Source organism: Athene noctua, chromosome 5, assembly GCF_965140245.1.
Source record: "Athene noctua chromosome 5, bAthNoc1.hap1.1, whole genome shotgun sequence".
NCBI lineage: Eukaryota > Metazoa > Chordata > Aves > Strigiformes > Strigidae > Athene > Athene noctua.
Window position 1 is genome coordinate 18228525 of NC_134041.1, and position 18531 is coordinate 18247055.

Genomic DNA, 18531 nt, shown 5'->3' on the forward strand with positions numbered 1-18531 from the left:
AATGATCTCCTTGGGGGGTAATAGGATTAGTATCTACTTGACATAAATGGAATGACTTGCACTTATGTTTTCAGGCAGTCTGTTTTTCAAGATTATACATTATACACTAAGCAGGGCACAAAAATTAAAATAGAAAACAAAATGCCATGTCTCAAAGTAAAGTTGGTCAGTCTGACCTATGTGCAAAATTCTACTGCTGTTACTTCTTGTAGTAGGATTGTGATTTTGCAGTTGAGTTTTTGCTGGCACAAAACTGGTGTGATGGCAGTTGCTAGTTCCTCCCTTTTTCTGTGGATGTAAGCTAGACTGATGCAATGCTCTCCTTTGCCTTCACCATTCCTGTGTGCACACTTTCATTACCCGGTCTTGCCACTTCCTCCTGAGCTGCCCCTATGGCTATGAGAGGAATTTTTCTGCTGGTGCTGCTTAAAACAGATCCTATGAAAGGAACAGTTTCTACAGGTAGAAAAAATTCACAGCCACTAGAAGGGTTTTTGCTTGCATAGTTGGGAAGCAAGAAAAAAAGTGTCTTGGCTGATACAACTAAATCAGAAGAACATGAAAGTGTGGCTAGGGGCTTTCCTGTGTGAGTGTTCTGGTCTGGTTACTGTGATAGAGTGCATATGTATAGATATAATATATTTGTGTCTGGAAACCTCTTTCGTGGGAGCATAAGCTTTAAACTCTCTTGAATTTTTTTAGAGGAATTTCTGCAGCTGCAGAATCCTGAAGCGCCAGGGGAAATAGTGATATCCTCAAACATAACTGGTTTATTTTAGATCACGTTTCACTGATGTGCTTTTGATTTGTTTTAAGAACAACTTGTCTGTATAAGCTATTTGTTTACTATACACACATAATAAGTGGCAATGCTGACTTTCTTCTTGAAGTAGGAATGAAGGGACCCATGGAAGGTATGGATTTGCTTAGTTACTTTCATTTCTTGTGTCCTGCTTTACTGGTGTTTTGGCATGTAGCTCCTCTGTGTGGTGTAAGACTGTTCATTCTCCAGAGGTAAGCAAATCTGACGTATTTACTTGCTGTGCATCAGCTCCCTCTGAGTTAATTACAAAAGTGTATTGATACCAAGCTTAATGTTAGGAGGTAACCTGTCAGCTTGCTCTGATCTGTTCATGGAGTGAGTGCCAGCTGTAGCTTGTGCCAATGGTCCTTTGTATTTCATGTGTTTGAGCTGTATGAGCTTGTGGCAGAGGTGGAGGGTGAGACTGGGAGTAGCTCAGTTGTGAAAATAAAATCAATTTTTGACAAAATCAAGATCACTTTTTGACAGTGGCTACCAAAGGGCAGACAAAAGATGAAGTCCTGAAGAGCTGTGTGTTTCAGTGTCCCCCAGCCTCTGGGGGAGGGTGTGCTGGTTCCAGCCGTGTTGCAAATGGCAGACTTTCCTGGACATTTGCCTGCAGTTTGACTTCTAATGTAATACTGAGGAAGCTCCTGCCATGTTGTAGGGGCTCCCTGCTCCGTACTGAGTAATATCGATGTTGGTATTGGCCACGGTTAGCACAGTGTTGTCAGTGAGGGAGGAGAGCAGGGCAGGGCTGCCCTGCATCGTGGCGGCTGGTGCCAGCCAGCTTCCAGCTGACACCAGGGACCTGCTGTGTGCCCAAGGGGAGCCAGGAGACCCTGCGGGGACCTGGCCAGCGGAGGAAGCACCACTTGCAGGCACTGTTCCCTCCCTGCCAGGACCAGGTACAGTGAAGGGATCGGAGAGCAAGGGCAGTTTCCCTCATATGTACATGTGTGTTTCAATACCAGAAGCAGTAATTAGAAGGTTGTTAATTGACAAATGAAATGGATTTAAATTTCTCCCCAACTGATAAACTGTTTTGCTTGCAGCAATGTTATTGCCAAGGCTGCCTCAAGGCAGAAGTAAATTTTTCCTTTGGTGTAGATATAGATATAATTTTGACCGCTTCTTTGCAATGAAAAGGATTTCTGTGTACCTCGCTCCAATGTTACAGTTTTCATGTCAGGTTATCTTTTCTTTCTTCCTGTCCTCCCAGCAGAATTTTCAATGTTAATGTTAGATACAGAAGCTGAAAACCAGACCTACTTAAATGATTTTTTCCACTGGTTTTGCTCCCATATTTCTTTGCTGAGGCAGGAGATGTGCCTGTTACTGCTAGCAAAAGCCAGTCCCTGCAGCCATGCATCTGTGAGCTGAGCTGCTTCTAGCCGGCTTGTCTTGCGAGCTTGAACCTGGCCTGGCTGCAAGCAGTGGTGCCAACGGCAGCACGGAGAGGAAGGAGATTGCGCTCATGGGTGTTTGTCAGCAAACTTGCTATATCAGAGAAAAATCTGAGCAGGGTCAAAACACAGCGGTGCTCTCTTTAAACCTTCAGTGGAGTAATGTCATGTTGCGTGTTTTCATGTGTATAGACCTGTTTCCTACTGGATGTGTATCAAATTCAGTAGGCTGTGGTAATCTTAGCTGTGTGTTTTGACACAACATGGTATTATTTTGAAATATTTACGTGCTCTCAGTTCTCAACTGGAATCTCAGAAGGTGCATTTCTGATAGATGAGAAGTGATTCTCAACACGTGGTTGTTCCCTCAAGCTTTGTCCCTTATCTTTGGTAGGTGATGTGCTCTTGAAAAAGGGAGCACCATCACAATGTTCTTGTTCTCTTAGAGGCTGACTGCAAACACTGGAGCTCCAAATCTGCATAGTGAGATTCAGCATCAAAGGGTAAGGTATGCCAATCCTTTTCCATACGTGACTTAGTTTCACAGGGAAGTAAAACAACAACTGAGAAACCACAGAAGGGATTGGGCTGGGATGGGGAAAAATTGGCCTTTCCAAGACCTGGTTTTCCTTGTGTAGATGGACCTGACATGTTTAATAATGCTATATTTGCACCTCTTGATGAAAAGAACATACCATAAGAAGTTGGTGACATTATTTTCTGATGCCTCAAACAGTAAAGATGGGGGGAGAGAGACATTTGCAAGGGAAAAAATGAGTAAACAGCTCTTTGTTGCCCAATTATTTTAGTGCTGCTGTGGTTTAGCTGTAATATTGTGTTACTCTGTCCACAGCTTTTTATGGGCCTCTTTTAGAAAAATTTTACATTTAAATAAATAATACATTTCTCTTAATTTTATTATTTCAAGTGCTAGAGTTTGCTTGCAATTATAACATTCCAATGCCTCCGGTGATTGGATATATAAAATCCTGGCCTTTGTTGCTGAGCAATAAACTCCCAAACTTTCCACTTATCTGACTTTGCATTTTGTGAAGTAGCTCTTGCTTGGTATATTACTGGAAGCTGTGGAAAAGTTTTCTATGTGTAATTAGAATTGATTTGGTGAATAAGGCATCAGTCTTTTTCCCATTCCCTTAGCTCTTATGTTCTGCAGGAGCTGGCCAAAAAAAATGTGATTTTTCTGCTCATAAACTGAATCTGTTACCTTTTGAAGTAAAATGTTTTTCCAGGCAGGCTGCAAAACAATTTTTATGGGCAGTTCAAGTAATTACGTAAGGAACTTAATGAATGTTAACATTAGTGGTGTTTGAAATGTTAGGGGGGAAAAAAAAAATCCATGAAAATAAATTTTGTAAAAAGAAAATTCCAGATAGCCCCTGCTTCCCACCCCCCCACCATGTGTTGTTTTGAAGTCCTGTGGTAGTTAGGGAGAACACTGCCAAGGGTTTTGTTCAGTCTTTTCTACAGAAGCAGCATGGTGATTTGGGGCTTTAGAGGCAAAGCTCAACCACCACCCAAAAAACCCTCAGCTTGTTTCTTGCATCAGTGCTACAGGCTGGGGTCTGGCGGTAGTTTGCAACTGGATCTGGCAGTCCCGCATGCCTTGCCTTTTTGGCAGGTCGTGTCGTGTGGTGGCTCGCTGCCTCCCTTGACACTGGGCTGGGATGTCGGTAGTGTTGTTGGAGGTTGGGAGCAGCAGGCATTGCTGTGGCATGGGGGAGATGGAGAGGGCTGTGGAAATGTGGCTGTTGCATGGAATTATCTTTGGATGCAAGAAGCGATGGGCTGTGATAGACAGTCCCATGTCAAGTTACCTTTGAGTTGATGAGTAATGGCTGTTTTTTCCTAAGTCTGTGTACTCCCTAGTGTCTGGGCAGCAGCTGATTGGTGGTGACATGCAGTCAGGATCCATAGCAGTGCCAGTATTTCCTTTTCAGTTGAGGGAATGGGATGGAGAGCTGCAGGGAAGCTCTGCAGGGTGTGGATAAAGTTTTGGGAAAAGGCAGAGGTGGGTGGTGATGAAGCATAGAGGTATCAGAAGGGACAGCAGCATGGAACAAAAAACATGAGTAATGTTATGGGAATGTATTGGTCCCTTCCTCCTCTGGATTATACTGTCCTGGTATATGTTTTTAGACTGAGAGAATCTGGGATAACTGGCTGTCAGCTTGGTAAAATACTCAGGTTGCCAAGAACTCCATCATCTTGTTTAGCGTAATTTCAGATTTATGGCATATTTGTCCATCTTTAATGCAACTAATTTAAGATATGCAAATGTGATTTTAGCGCTCTGTAGTTTCTCTCTCTACAGTTCATGTAATTTTTTTTTGTTTTGGTTTTGCACCCCTGCTCTGTCTCAACCAGGGTTCAGTCTGAAGGCAACAACTGAGAATCTTTGTCTTTCATTAAAAGGTTGTAGGGAATGGGAAAATGAGAATTGAAGCTTTCATCCATAAGCATTTACCAAAGCTTGTTTCAACAGCCACTTGTCTTTGTTATATCATCTGGAGGTATGCCAACCTAAAAAGCCCCAAATCTGCTTTGCTTTGACATTTACATAGATCTTTTTATGCAGTATCCTAATGAGGGGTAGGGTTACTTCTGTTTTCCTTGTATGTTGGATAGCACTTACATACATCGTTGGTAGAACTTGGGTGTTTTTTTGCAGTGTCATTTTCTTTTACTTGCGTGGGTTGCTCACATAGCTGTGTTAGTGGGAAGACAAACACTTGAAATAGAAAAATATGATGAGGCAAGGGCTGTCAAGTATTATGCATGTATTCTGTACCTTGCATGCTGAGGCTCTGACGTACTTGAGGCCTCTAGGTACTTCCGCAATGTAAGTGTTTAGCAATGATAAACTGCAGTGTCTGGCAGAGGGATTCAGTGTGCAAGAACAACACCTGAAAAAACAACCTATCATCCTTTCTCTGAAATGAGCCGGTTTCAAGGTTACTGTTGTTCAGAGAGGGGTTCAACAGGGTGCTTCCATTCAGTGTATGGAATGATATTCAGTGGCCAGCACTTGTTTTAATAATGGTCAGCAAAGTAGTACTGATAGAGCTGTCTTATTTGACCTATTTTTTTCTTGCATGTGTGCTACAGTAATTCTTTGAGTGTGTGTGTGTATATATATATATATATATGTTGGGTTTTTTTTCAGAAATAGTCATTATACCAGGAAAAGACCCAGTCAATGAAAACAAAGAAGAGTGGAAGACCAGAAAGCCTCCAGATAGTCCCTAAACAACAACAAAATGAGCTATACTGTGGTCAAGGAGAGAGCTGCTTGCAGCCAAGGGCACTTGCGAAGGGGAAGATGTGTTATGAGAACTCGTCAGCTATCTTTGATTTTTGAATGAGGACAAATGTAGTTGTGTTCTCCAAATAAATGTTTGGAGTAGTCATGTTACTTAGTGTTCCTTATGGTATTAAATAGCTGAGTTTCACAACTTGTCACAAAAGGCCTTGGAGCTTATTCTTGGCTTTCTGGACAGTCAGATCACAGATGATGGAACTAGGCAGGCTAAAGGGTCATGGCATTTTAGCAAGAGATTCTCTTAAAAATAACTCAATGACCTTTTAGAGTTGGAGGTATCCCCAAGATAAGCTGTTCCTGATTGATCTGAGGCCAGGGATATGAGTGTTTCTTGCTTATTAAATTCACCAAACATGGATAGATGTGTACAGGGTTAAAAGGGTGTGTGGGTCAGCACTGATTGAAAATGTTTTCGAAGTTTGAATGGGTTAAACAGTGTTACTGATGTTTCTTGGCACCTTTTTTGAAATATCATCTACGATATTAGAAGTGTGTTTAGGGGATGGTCTTGTTTTCATTCTGTACAACTGGAGGGCACATAAAGAATGTGCATCTTGTTTTCAGAGCAGTCATAGACCAGTCTTCAGGAGCTGACTCACTGCTATTTTGTAAGCAGGGTTTGCCTTCCTTTCATGCGGTTCTGCATTTTTCCGTTCCCTAGTCCGTGGTAATTTAGATCATAAGTGTGCTGGTGTCAGAAAGGCTGCTTCCTACAGTAGTATCTTATCCCCATGTGCGTGGTGTGTACTTGGGCTGATTTGATATTAGTGAACATAATTTTTGATTATTTCATTTCTTTGTGGTTGGGTCTTTATCAAACCATGGTACAAAGCCACTTTCCCTGTAGCTGTCTTAACATGATCATCAATAAGTGATTATTAATCATTTTGGGGAGTATTGTATTTAGCCTGTTACTGTTATACTGTCTGACTTCTATAGGCTTGTTTTCAATTTTTCCTGCACAGTATTTGAGACTTGCCTGTGTTTCAGATTGTTCTACTTGCATTTTAACTCAGCTTTGCTATTGGGATGCCATACTAGGGCGGGACTGGGAAAAATAGGCCACTGGAAAGAATCAGAAGGCCATGTGTGGCTCCACACAACTTGAGCATTCAAGTTACAATTTCTAGTATGTAGCACACCTTGAATTGTGATGCTGGATTCCACTACTGACTTTCAAAATCCCTTAAGCTTATTCTCACACCTTAGTAATAACACTTCATTCATGACAGGTCAGGTATTTTCCTGTGATTAAGAGTAACTTTTTATTACTTCTTTTTACTCGAGTCAGTTGTTTGGGGTTTTTTCAGATTTTTTTTATATTGGCAGCTTAGGAGGTAAGGTGCCAGAAGTCTTCAGCACTGTTGTCATTTTTATTTTTTAACTAAAAGCTTTTCTGAAAATATCTGTACACCAATATGTAAATCAAACTCTCTCAGGAGATCTGCTACCTGTAATTTTTTTTATAGCTTTGCTATGTTAAAGGTGGAAGGTCTGATTATTTTAATCGATGTTTTTGCAAAATTTGTGTGGCTGAAAAGCTGACAAGAGCCATGTAAATTTCATGTTACTTCTGCACGATTAAAATCAATGGCAGCAGTGTGGGCTGCCACTAGAAATATTCCCAGGAAAACCATATGAGACTAGGGTAGAGAGAACCCAGCAGATTTTTTTCCTGTTCCTCCTATTCCACTGTAGCTCCAAGGCTGAACATAGTAAAAGGGAAAAATGGAAATAATTCCCATGGAAAAAGGATGGAGTGATACCACTCTTCCTGATAGTAGTCAGGAGGCTGTGAAGAGGGAAGAAGCAATAGGAAGCTTTTTGTTTCCTGGGTGGAGTTTCACATTTGACACTGATAAGTGGCAGCCTGATAGGAAGGCATCGGGCTAGTAGAAAGGCAGCACCTTCCCTGGGAGCTGCTGGACTTCAGTCTGGGTGTTCCTGCAGGAAACTCCACCCTCTTGTTCTATCTCTGGTACGTTTTCCAAGCCTTGATGTCGTCTTGTTACTGCTGGCAGAAAGTTGCATGTGTGGGAGATATGCAAATGTGTTGTAATGTTCTGATATAATTTTAGCGCAGGAAAAGAGCAAGCTCTGTACATAGGATCGCCAACTGAGCTCCAGTCTTGCAGCTTAATTTATTTAGTAGAGCTGTTAACTCTGAAAAAAGGTTTACATGGTCGTGGGGTATGGGATCAAGTTCTTAATTTGTAAGTTTAAAAAGCAACTCCTATCAAGACATACTTCCATAAAACTAAATTCCATTACAGACAGTAGGAACTGTCTGTGAGTGTAAAAAGAATTGGATCGTTTAATGACATGATTATTGAGGATTTCTGATGATGTTAATTCTCTTATTGTTTGCAGTGCATACTGTCACCAGAAAAATAATGGCTTTGCTATGAAAAACTGACATGGACTTTATCTTCTCTTGTTTCTCTCAATGTGAAAATTCTAAATACTGTTTTGCATTATGCGTTTTTTTGTGATTTTTCTTTCCAGGTTCAATGAGAACATGATCTTTTTGTGGGAGAGAGGAATGAACCTACTAAATCCTTTCTCATATGCAGGGTTAAGTATTGCACTCAGGAGGGTAATGTTCCAGTGGAATTGCAGTCTTCTCATAACAGTTTAGACTTTGGTAAAGAAAGTGGATGAGTCATTGCAGGGGTTTGATGGTTGAAAAGACTGATTAATAATTAATTTTAAAACAAGAAGCCTTTTCCTCTGTGTCCCAGCTTTCAGCCATTCAAAAGATCATCAGATTCCCACATGTAGTTTAGCATTTAAGTACTATGGACATGTTTGTTTTGATGTCTTTCCCTGAAGTGCAAATGTTGCTTTTTCTTTGCTTTCACTTACATGTTATTTATAGAGATATAAATGTCAAATTTGGTTCGAGCATTTTGATGAGGTTACAGCACTTTGAAAGAGACAAATGTTCCCATTATTTTGCTCTGTGTTAGGGTTAATTATACTTGCTTCATAATCTTTTTGAGTTGCACTGGTGTGCTAGGTGCTTCATGGGTAAAGGTATTCCAGTTTTTCAGTGTTTGTATGCTCTTGCATACAGGTTCATTTGCTTTTCCTCAGTAGGCATTTGTCAGTCAAGGCCTTATATTTCTACAGGTTTGTGTTTGAGCTGAGTGTCTAACAGGAAACCCTAGGTCCATGGTACCTTTTTGTCTTTATATGCTGGGATAGTGGTAAAAGTAGAGAATGCTGTCACCCTGAAGGGATGACTCAAAACTGGCCCTTTGCATTCAGTTAAACTAGCATAAGTAATCTCTATTTGAGGAGTTTTTCAGCTGCAGTAGGCCAAAGACAGGGGGTCAATCATGAAAGGCATGAAAGCTTTAGCAAGCTTTTGGAATCCTTTAAGATGTAAACTGATACCCTTTGAGTCCTCCTGTCTGCGGCAGATCTTTGATACAAGGTAGGTCTTGTGGCTCTGATCCTAGAAGAGGTAATAAACTGGGTTTTGTCTTTTTATTAAAACCATGTGCAGTCCTAGGCATTTTTGGTTGTGAATCTTGAATGTTTACTGCATGGTGAATATAAGTCAGGGCATTTGTTTGCCTACAGTGTGCAAAAAGCCACTCTCTGACCTTATTTTTATTTATTAGCATGAAAGGTGAATGAAAACATGTAATAATTTTAACTTGAGGTGTTGTTATCACTAGTAATTTAAACCTGAAGTGCTTCACATTTTCAGTTCGATGGTCCCCTTAGTCATTAAATTATGACTTCTCCAAAAAGGAGATGGCTATCAGGTATTTGTCACTGAGATGTAGCTACAACCTTCTGGTGCTGGTGTTTGTGACATTGCATTTTGTCAGATACATAGGGTGCAGCAGCTGAACCTTGCACTTTTCAAGGCCTGAGTCTGTGAAGAGTTGTCTAAATTTTCCAGCTTGCAGATAGCAATACACTTTGGTCTACTTTAACCGTGAACTTTAATTTACCTTAGTCAGAAGTTAAGATTTCGTTGCACTGCTGTATAAAATCTTCATAACAGTTATCGTGTGGTGCGGAGTTACACTGAGTAAGGTTTTTAGACTGGAAAAAGAGAGTGTGCAGGACTGCTTTACAAGGATAGCATTGGAGTTAGAATCCAGTTAGTTTTGTGAAAAGAGGCTGTTTGTCTTTTATAATAAAACAACCATTTGCCTTGGCAGAAAATATGGATGGGGAAGGCTTTTTTCTCTTTAATTTGTGCTAAAAAGATTGAAAGTGGGAAACGTGAGGATGATGAAGAAATTTTAGCTGCAGGGAAAGATATGCGATTTTACTTATAAAACTAAACCTTGAATGCTTGTTTTACTCCAGTGAAACCTTCTTGGGTAAATGTCATGAGCAGGACAGGGTTGGGTGTTCACCTGCTGGGTTGTAGAGAGAGGAGGACAGGAAAGCAATTTGTTATTGAGGGGTGCTGGGAAGAAGTTGATGATTTCGTGGCTTCAAGTAGATAAAACTTGCTCTGGTGGCAGTATGGGCAGTGGAATTTGACAAGAAGTGGGAGGGGAGAAGGATATGTGTGACTAGCATCATGGAAGGAAGAAGCAGGGTCTGGAATTCATAGAGTGACATTTTTGAATGTGTGAAGTAAGCCAAAGGAAGCTAGTGGGTGTTGGGACATGACTGATTTGCTCCAGTTTGTAGAGTAGGTGTGGACAGGAGGACAGTGAGAAATCACTGGGCGCTGTTTTAACCTAAGAGGCAAAACACTGTGCACTGTGCAGAAGGAAATGTCCCAAGGCACTCTGGTGTGCTCTAGATCCTGGTGTTTGAGCCTGGCAGTGCAGCTGTGTCCAGGGCACAACTCCAGAGTTGCTTCACTCTGGATTCCTGCTGTTGGAAACCACCTAATGCAGAGAAGGCCTTAAACAGAAGTAGTTGCAGTTACATTTGCTTTTCCTGTGGGATCACGGAAGAACCCTTGGACGTGTGAGATAGGGGTCAGAGATGACCTGTTTCCTCCAGACCTTAGTTTTTCCGACTTGCAGACTTGCCTGCAGAGAGAGTTTTGTGGGTTGAGCAATGGTGCTGTAAGGGGATTCTGTGGCAGAATGGGTGCATCTGTCTGTTCAAACTTAACCCAGCGAGCAGGGCTCACCAGGGCATCTTGCCTTGTATGCTTCGCTTCAGCCAGAGCCTGTAAAGCAAGAGTTAACATACATAAAATAGTGGCTAGGCAATGGTTTTGCATTAAACTTTGGTAACTTTTGTAACAGTGTATCTCCTGCTAATTACTTCCCTGCTGAATAGGTGAGAAGTGAGATTTTTTTCTTCTTTTTTTTAAAGCTGAACTGGAAATAGTCCCTATAGGTGTTCAGGCTTGGCCACAAGAACATTACTCGTCTGGTGGTGTCACATCAGCTGAGATATCCTCAGACAGTAAGCCTGCTTGGATTTTCTGACACTTGCCTTTCTCCTAGTCTTGTCACAATTCCTCCATCATTCAGCCTGACTTCTTTTATGTTTGGGTTATGGGGGTAGCAAAGCCTGTGAAACATAACTATCCATGAAAAGTAATACTCTAATATTCTTTCAGCTTTTCTAATGGGATCATTTTTTAAATGTACATTTGCATTAATAGCAGTTGGCTTCTTAGTAATAAATACAGTGCCCTGTGAAAATAATGGGTTATTAGGTTTGGATGGGTTCCTGTGGTGCCCTTAGTGCTGCGGCTTTCACTAGCTAGCTGTGCCTTTGCTTGTGTGCACAGCAGAGTTGTTTACATGTTCAGAATATGCTAGAGGCAAGGAGAAAGGAACAGCTTTAATGTGATGCAGCTTAGATGCTTTGTGGGGGAGGCCTCAGGATTGTTCATAACAGGATCAAATGTCGATCAGTGTTTCAGGGAGAATAAAGTTACTGTTTATGAGAAAACTGAAGAATAGTTTATTACATGCTTTCCAGCTGTCTTAAAACCATCTATTTGTTATCCAGTCTAAGAAAGTGTCCCTCTCCGGTGGTTCTTCTCAGTCCTGTGGAGTATGAGTGGTACCTAGTAGAAGCATCTATCCGAACCACTCCTGTTTGGCTCTGGCTGCTTCTCTGGGCTGCCTTCAGTAAGGAAACAAGTAAGATGCCAGTTTCTTTCAGCTCTTCCGTTAAAAGCCTGGTGAACATGTCATTGAGGGTGCTGCTGGAACATTGTGGCTACTATTACATTTGTTTCAAAGGCAGATCTGGGGATTTACTGGCTCCATAGAGAAAGAAAACAGTTAACTGACATCAAGCCATGAACATGAGAAAATGGCTTCTCCCTTATTGCAAGGTATAAAAGCTGAAGGGAGAGGACAAAGACAGAGGAAGTGGCTAGAGAGGACTGGAGAAGAAAACAGCTGAAAATCTCCTCACTCTCTACAGCTATTTTTTGTCAGTGACAGAGAACTGTGGGATGAGCAAAGCTGATCTGTATCTGCAGTAGGCCGTGGCTCTGATCTGAAAATGTATCCCCAGGAAAAAACAATGAGAGCCTAGCTGTGGGGGAGGGAACATCCGAAATCAAAGCACTTCTCTGCTGGATCTGAACCTGCAATTCCTATTCCAGGCTACTTTGTGTTGTATTCAGGTGATGCTTGAAATCTTACAAGGGGCTGCCACGTTTTTATTAGATTGTGCCCTGTGTATCAGCTGTTGGGGCATCAGGCTTAGGGTTTGGGAAAGAGCAGCCGGGGGATGCAGCTTGCAGAGAAAGGGTAGGGATGGAACAGGGAAGGAGGGAATGGAAAGCAGTCTTGGAAAATTGTATCAGAATAAGAGGCTTTTCAAACCAAGGCTTAGGTGCCTGTTGGAAATGCTTCTCTAAAACAAACCTGGCAAATAGATGGTCATGAATTTATTTACCAGATTTCAAGGTTTTCTGATTGTGTGGTTTCTTGCATTCTTCTTAGAGTGGTTTGGTGTTGAACCAGCATCCCCATGTTTGTGTTGTCTGGGCCTGTCTCCCAAGGGAGATATTTTGGACAGTTACTCCCAAGTAAATCCTGTGTGTGGTTCTGGAGTTAAGGGCTTGTCTTAACATGCAATTGAGAAATTGTTTGAGTCAGCTGAAGGTGTGAATTTAAAGTTAATTGCTTCAACTGCCCTACCCTCTCTGATTCTGGAAAAGAGCATCTGAAGAGGGTCTCTAGCTGTTTATTCAATCAATTTTTTAATTTGTATGGGTTTTGTCTCTTAAGTAGTAATGCAGAGTGCCTTATGCAGACAGAGCCTCAAAGTGGATTATCTTATATAGGAAGGCTGTTCTTAAGGATTTGGGAGGGTTTATGTGGATGCAGATGTATTACTAGTCAGGAGTAGCACTTGTATTTTAAAGTTACTGTATTTTCATTTGGATTTAATATGCAAGCAACTCCTTCAGACTCTGCTAACCTTAAACAGAAATTGAGAGGAATGTGAATTGACTTTAGTCTTTTTGTTAGACTTTTAAAACACTGTTATGGCATCTTAAAGCTGTCATTAACTGTATGATGACTGAGAGTTTCAGTAGAAACTTCTAGGTCACATATTTGATCTTTTGTAGTGAATGGAATGTACTTAGGTGGGTAGAGCTGCTGATTTCTTGTGAGACTTTCTAGGCTGATGGGGAGGAGGATGAAGGAAGTTAGAGGAGTACAAGCCCTCTCAGCAAATCTTGGACTCCAAGCCCAAACTTGAGATTCTTCCCATCCCATACAAAGCTTTTTTAGATATGTGCGTGAAGCAGGGAACTTTGGCAAAATCTGGATAGTAGAAAAAGTCTGAATGTTTTAGTATGTGAGGCTTTTGTCAACCTACATAGTTATGTTTACTTCAAGCCTGAGAGGAGGGGACAGCACAGGGAGTGTACACTTAAGACTAAACTGTCTATGCAGACTAATTTAGGGAGAATTTGTGTCAGAAGATATGTGTAGGGCTCTCCATTTTGTTTTTTAATGTACTGCTACAGTCTTTTTCCCCCTTCTTCACTCTACATTTTGCTGTTTTGTTAAGAGGAAGAATGACTGAACTACTGTATGTGTTCCTCCTTATTCATTTTCAGTTGTGCAAAATAAGTTGCAGTGGCTGATATACAGTAAGAACCCAGGTTATTTCTGTTTCAGCTACTGAATTTAGACTTTTTCTAAACATCATAAGAAATTTCTACTCTAAATACATGCAGGTATGTGCTTCAGGAGCCATGTGGGGCTCCTGATTGTGTGGAATAGTCGATCATGTATGCTGAACAGTAGAATTACATCAGTAGACTGCTACCACCACACTTCCAGGATCAGTGTGTATGAATAGTTAGCATATATATTTAAATAAAGTTGTGAAACTGGAAGGTTCTGAAAGTTTTTCCTACTGCTGTGGCAATTACAAAACCAAATGTTGTGGGTTTCTTGCTGAATATATTAAGTTTTATTGCTATGTGAAAGACTTGGTCCTAGAAGCTAAGGACTGATTCTGTACTAAAGTTCAGTTGACTGCATGTGCAAATCCAGGTAGAGTATTGATGCATCCACCTTAGGCAGATAAGGACTGTTGTAGCTATGCTTAGAGTGCATGTGCTTTGCACTGCTTTCCTTCTCTGCTGAGGCTGCTGAGGAGCACTGCCGTTTCTGTGGTAGTGCCACATTAGGATAGGACTGAGGTCAGTTCATTTTGCATTGTTCATCAAACAAGCAGCAGATGGCTGGTAGTGTGCAGAAGCTGTTAACATGACTGAGGGTCGGGCTGATGAGAAGAAGCCTGAATGTGTTTATTGTCCAGTCTGGATGACTCACCAAATTGGTAACTTGGTAAATGCCTTGCCCTTACAGTCAAAGAATATGAGAAATAAATATAGGTTTTTTTAAAAATGCTTTTTGAGGTGTCTGAAATGGCTAATCGGCAAAGATACAGGTTTGTTTCCCTTTATGCACTGTTTTGTTTTGTTGCTTCTGAGGTGCTGAACATCCTGTTGGCATAATGGGGAAGTGTTCAGTGCCTTGGAAACTCAGCCCATTGCAGGTCAGCTGTTGTTTCAGCTGTCTGGCTGAGACAGCTACTGTGGACTTGGGTATCACACAGCTGGAAGTTGGGACCATCGAGTGTGACCCAATTACTTACAGGGCAGCCCCAAAAGAAAGTATACTTAATGCTTCAAAAGAGCATATTTGTTATCTTGGAGAACTTGATGTTATTGTAGAGAGGAAAATGTGAGTGGAAAACAGAGATATCTGTAAGAAGATACTAAGTAGTCCAAAAGCTGAAAATCTGGTTTAAAGAAAAATGACAGCAACTGCACTAACTGCCCTCTGGCTTCAGGACACATTTAGAAATTTCAAAGCAAAATACGATAATTAAGGGGACAATGGATACTTGAGGATTAGTGCACATTAGAAGTTAGGAAGTAAGTTAGAGAACTAACTCTGCATATTTTCTACAGCTCAGGTGTGTTAGGAAGTAAATAATTCCAGTTACTAGATGGGGATAAAAGTAGCTTATGCGAGAAAAGTAGAAATATTTGTTAATACTGTTCCATATTTGGAAAAGTGCAAAATGAATGCTATTCCAACAGAGAATTAAATCCATCTTAATGAATAAAGATTTATTACCTTCTAGAGATAGACATATGTAAATCAGCAGCACTGTGATTGTTTTAAAGAGCTTGCCGAAAAGTCTGCAAGCCTGTAGACAATTTTTAATAACCGTTGGTATTGAGGGTCTTAAAATTAACTGTGCTAGAGTAGATAAGGGAAGAGTGGGTGACAGATTTAACCATACTCCAGCTAGCTTGACATTAATCCTCATCAAAATATTGGAAAAGTTAATGTAATATTCGATTGATAAAATATTAGACAGACTAATATCTGACTGTCACTTCAAGTGAAATGTCTTAACAAAGGCAGAAACTCAAGTTATGCTTGAGAGATGGACCTGCATGAGGTGTAGTAAAGCTGTGTCTTCAAAAGGCATCTCATGCAGGGGCAGGGAGACAGTCCAACCCTTGCAGTCCCCTACTACTCCCTGGCTCCTTCCAAGTGCTGTCTATAGTTCCCTTTCTCAGCAACAGCAGAGATAGTCAGTTAGGACTTTGACATACCCCATTGGGACTCCTGCCCTGACACGTTAGCGCTATGTGGTATTGCAAAAGTAAATGAGTTAAGAACAAACTGATGTTTAAAAGTTAGTCATTGGTGGTGAATCATTATCAAATGAGAATGCTCCTAGAAATCTGTTTTAAAGATTGAGGTGAGGCCAGATTGTGTTGAACCTTTTAATCAAGTACAGACAAGGACAGGATCTGTACTGATACAACTGGCAGGGCATATCACACTAGGCAGTGTGGTAAGCAAGGACAAGGCAGCTTGTACAGAGTAATCTGGATGTCCTGGTGAGCTGTATCAATGAAAATTGCATTTTAATATAGTCTAATGCAAGATCATGGCATCTGCAGGTGTTGTACTTCAATATAGTGACAGAATAGAAGCTTGGGGAGAAGACTACTTGGGGTACAGTGAGTAAACAACTGGACATGACTGTCCTCTTGTAGGTCAGCAAAGGTGTATAAGTTTGGGTGTATAAGTAGGAGGGGAAATGGGCAAAAGAAGGTGAATTGTGGATGATTCTGGGGTCATGAGCACCCTGTTGAAAATGGGAGTAAGTTCAGAAAAGAGTCAGAGGGGATATCTGAAGGCTGGATGGTGTTCAGATACCACAAGGAGAGACTGAAAAACTCATTCTGTTGTTTCTTGATAGATAAATGGGGTGACTTGATAACTGGCTGGAAGCACCTTCTGAGGGACATGCTGGAGGCTAAAAGGCTAGCAGGAACAGTTGTAATCCAGAACTGATGGCTAGGAGCTGAAATCAGGCAATTGGAAATAATACATGCATTTGTAACGGTGAGAGAACGTAAGCACTGGAACAAATAAATGACAAATGAAAGTGGTGGATGCCACCCAAAATGTTCCCAGGGCTGAAAGCTTTTCTGGAAGTGTTATGTTAGGCAAACAAAGGTTTGGTTTACAGTTACATGTAGTCCTCTGGGGTAAATACAGGACTAATTGAGTATAGTGTTCTGTGGTGTCCCTCTGGCTTCAGTATATCATAGATGGGACTATACAAAGCTGCAGAACAAAATTCTTCTCATATGCTGAACGTTTGAGTACCAGCTGGTGTCTCTGATAGGAAGTACATATTGTGTGGGTGTATGTATATGTATATACATACATAGATGTGAGGCATATACATGGATTGTGCCTCTTGGCCTGAGTTCCTCTGTCATATATTTCAAGAGCAATGGAAGAAATTGGAGTCCACAAGTGGTTGCCAAGAGTTTCCTAATCATGCATATGGTTCCTCACGGACTCAAACCAGGAAACATGGGTGCATTTCCACTCTGCTTATGCTAGAAAGCAATTCCTCTCTTCAGGGTGGATTAACTTTTGTGTAGTGCTGTCTGAACACCATGCTTGTCTCTCTGGAACTGATCTATGCTGCATATAACCAGTTTTGGAATCTGTACTGCTCTTCTCTTGCAAAGTAGTAGCTCATATCTTTCTGTTCCTCTTCTTGAAGGTACATCTGAAGAAGTGACAAGGAAAAATAGAATGGAATGGAGTAAGTGCAGTGAGAGGCTCACAAGCAATGAGTTTATAAGTAACATTACTGAGGGATTTTTTTTTCTTATTATTGTGGACAATTAACCTCTGGAACTCGCTGCTGCATGATACTGTTATGGATAAGAATTAATATGATTCTAAGGAAGGGTTAGGTACCTCAGGGAATGAAATTATTTAGTTTCATATAAATCTATAAAACCTCTTGTTCTAGGGTTTAAAAACATTTTGTAAACAATGGGGTTTAACATAGTAGGCAGATTATAATTGTTTACTAGGAAACTTCGTTTGCTGTAACATCTGTTTCTAGCTACTTTCAACAACAGGAACTGGTGATTCAGAGGTCTGTTTCTAAATTTAATATGAGAAGGAGCGTAGTACTGGCTGAAGGAACACTGAGGGTGTGTGTACAAAGCGGAGGTGGTGGTAAAGGGAGAACATACCCTGCATGCTAAAATGTGTCATTGTGGCATGCCCTGTGACTGCAGGGCATACGTGCTGATCTACTAGCAGAATGTACATGGATCAGAGTAATAAACTGGTTTGAGCATTCAGTTTTTCAGAGATCATACTTGTACAGTGTCCCTCCATTGTATCTGAAGTAATTGATCTGCAGAGAAAATGTACGGTCTTCATTTGAGGATGGATGTCTTCAGAAGTGGAGAAGAATGGGATGAAGCAAGGAGATCTAAGATGTGTAAGGAAGAAGGCCTAGCTGTGCTTTTTGTCCAGCAAAAGCCTCCAATTTATTAACTACCTCTTGACACTTATTTTGGAGAAGTAAGTTCTTAAACTGGGAGTTACAGATGTTTCAGTCTTAATTACTTTTCCTTTTTTTCCTCCCAAGGTTACATGCAGGCACATACAGACACACCCACAACTTCGTGTATGACAGTTGCATCTGGTAGATACTAATGGGCAGAAATTGTTGATGAGGAGGTATAAGTCCAGGCATAATGACTGTGGGGGTTGTTTCATGCTTCTTCATGATCTTCAAGCACTGGGAGTAGCTCCTCAGCCTTGTTGACAGTGTCTGCCTCAGTATGCTTCTGAGATGTCATCTGAAGAGCAGAGAGCTCTTCTGTGTTTGTCACTGTGTCCACACAGAAACATGTACATACTCAAAACCAGTCATCTCCTGGATGTCTTGTGACCCACAACTTGGCATTGTCCAAGAGTCCTGGTGGAAAGGAATCTACAGAATTGCAAAGAGAGGGAGGGAACTCTTAAAACAAGAACATCAGAAGAATGGTAATGCAATAAAAATTGCAAAACTGGAGCAAATGTAAAAGATCGAGCATTTTAGCATCTCTGTCCTTGTAGGTGGGAATGGTTATTTTGTGGTTATGCCATTTGTGGATCAAAGATGGGACCAGTGAGTGGACTTCCTTTGAAGCTCTGTTC

The 18531-nt window shown here is 41.0% G+C and overlaps 1 protein-coding gene across 2 annotated transcripts in view; it reads left to right on the top strand.

Moving 5' to 3' along the window:
• The window catches only part of LRRC8D (leucine rich repeat containing 8 VRAC subunit D), a 53730-nt gene that overhangs the window by 13948 nt on the left and 21251 nt on the right, over positions 1-18531 (top strand). The window contains exon 1 of one of the 2 annotated variants that reach the window (XM_074906541.1): positions 7447-7526. The exons of the other annotated variant lie outside the window; for it this stretch is intronic. The gene's annotated coding sequence lies outside the window, so the exon portion shown is untranslated. Of the gene's footprint in view, positions 1-7446; positions 7527-18531 lie in introns of those variants that run through there. 2 annotated transcript variants of the gene reach the window in all.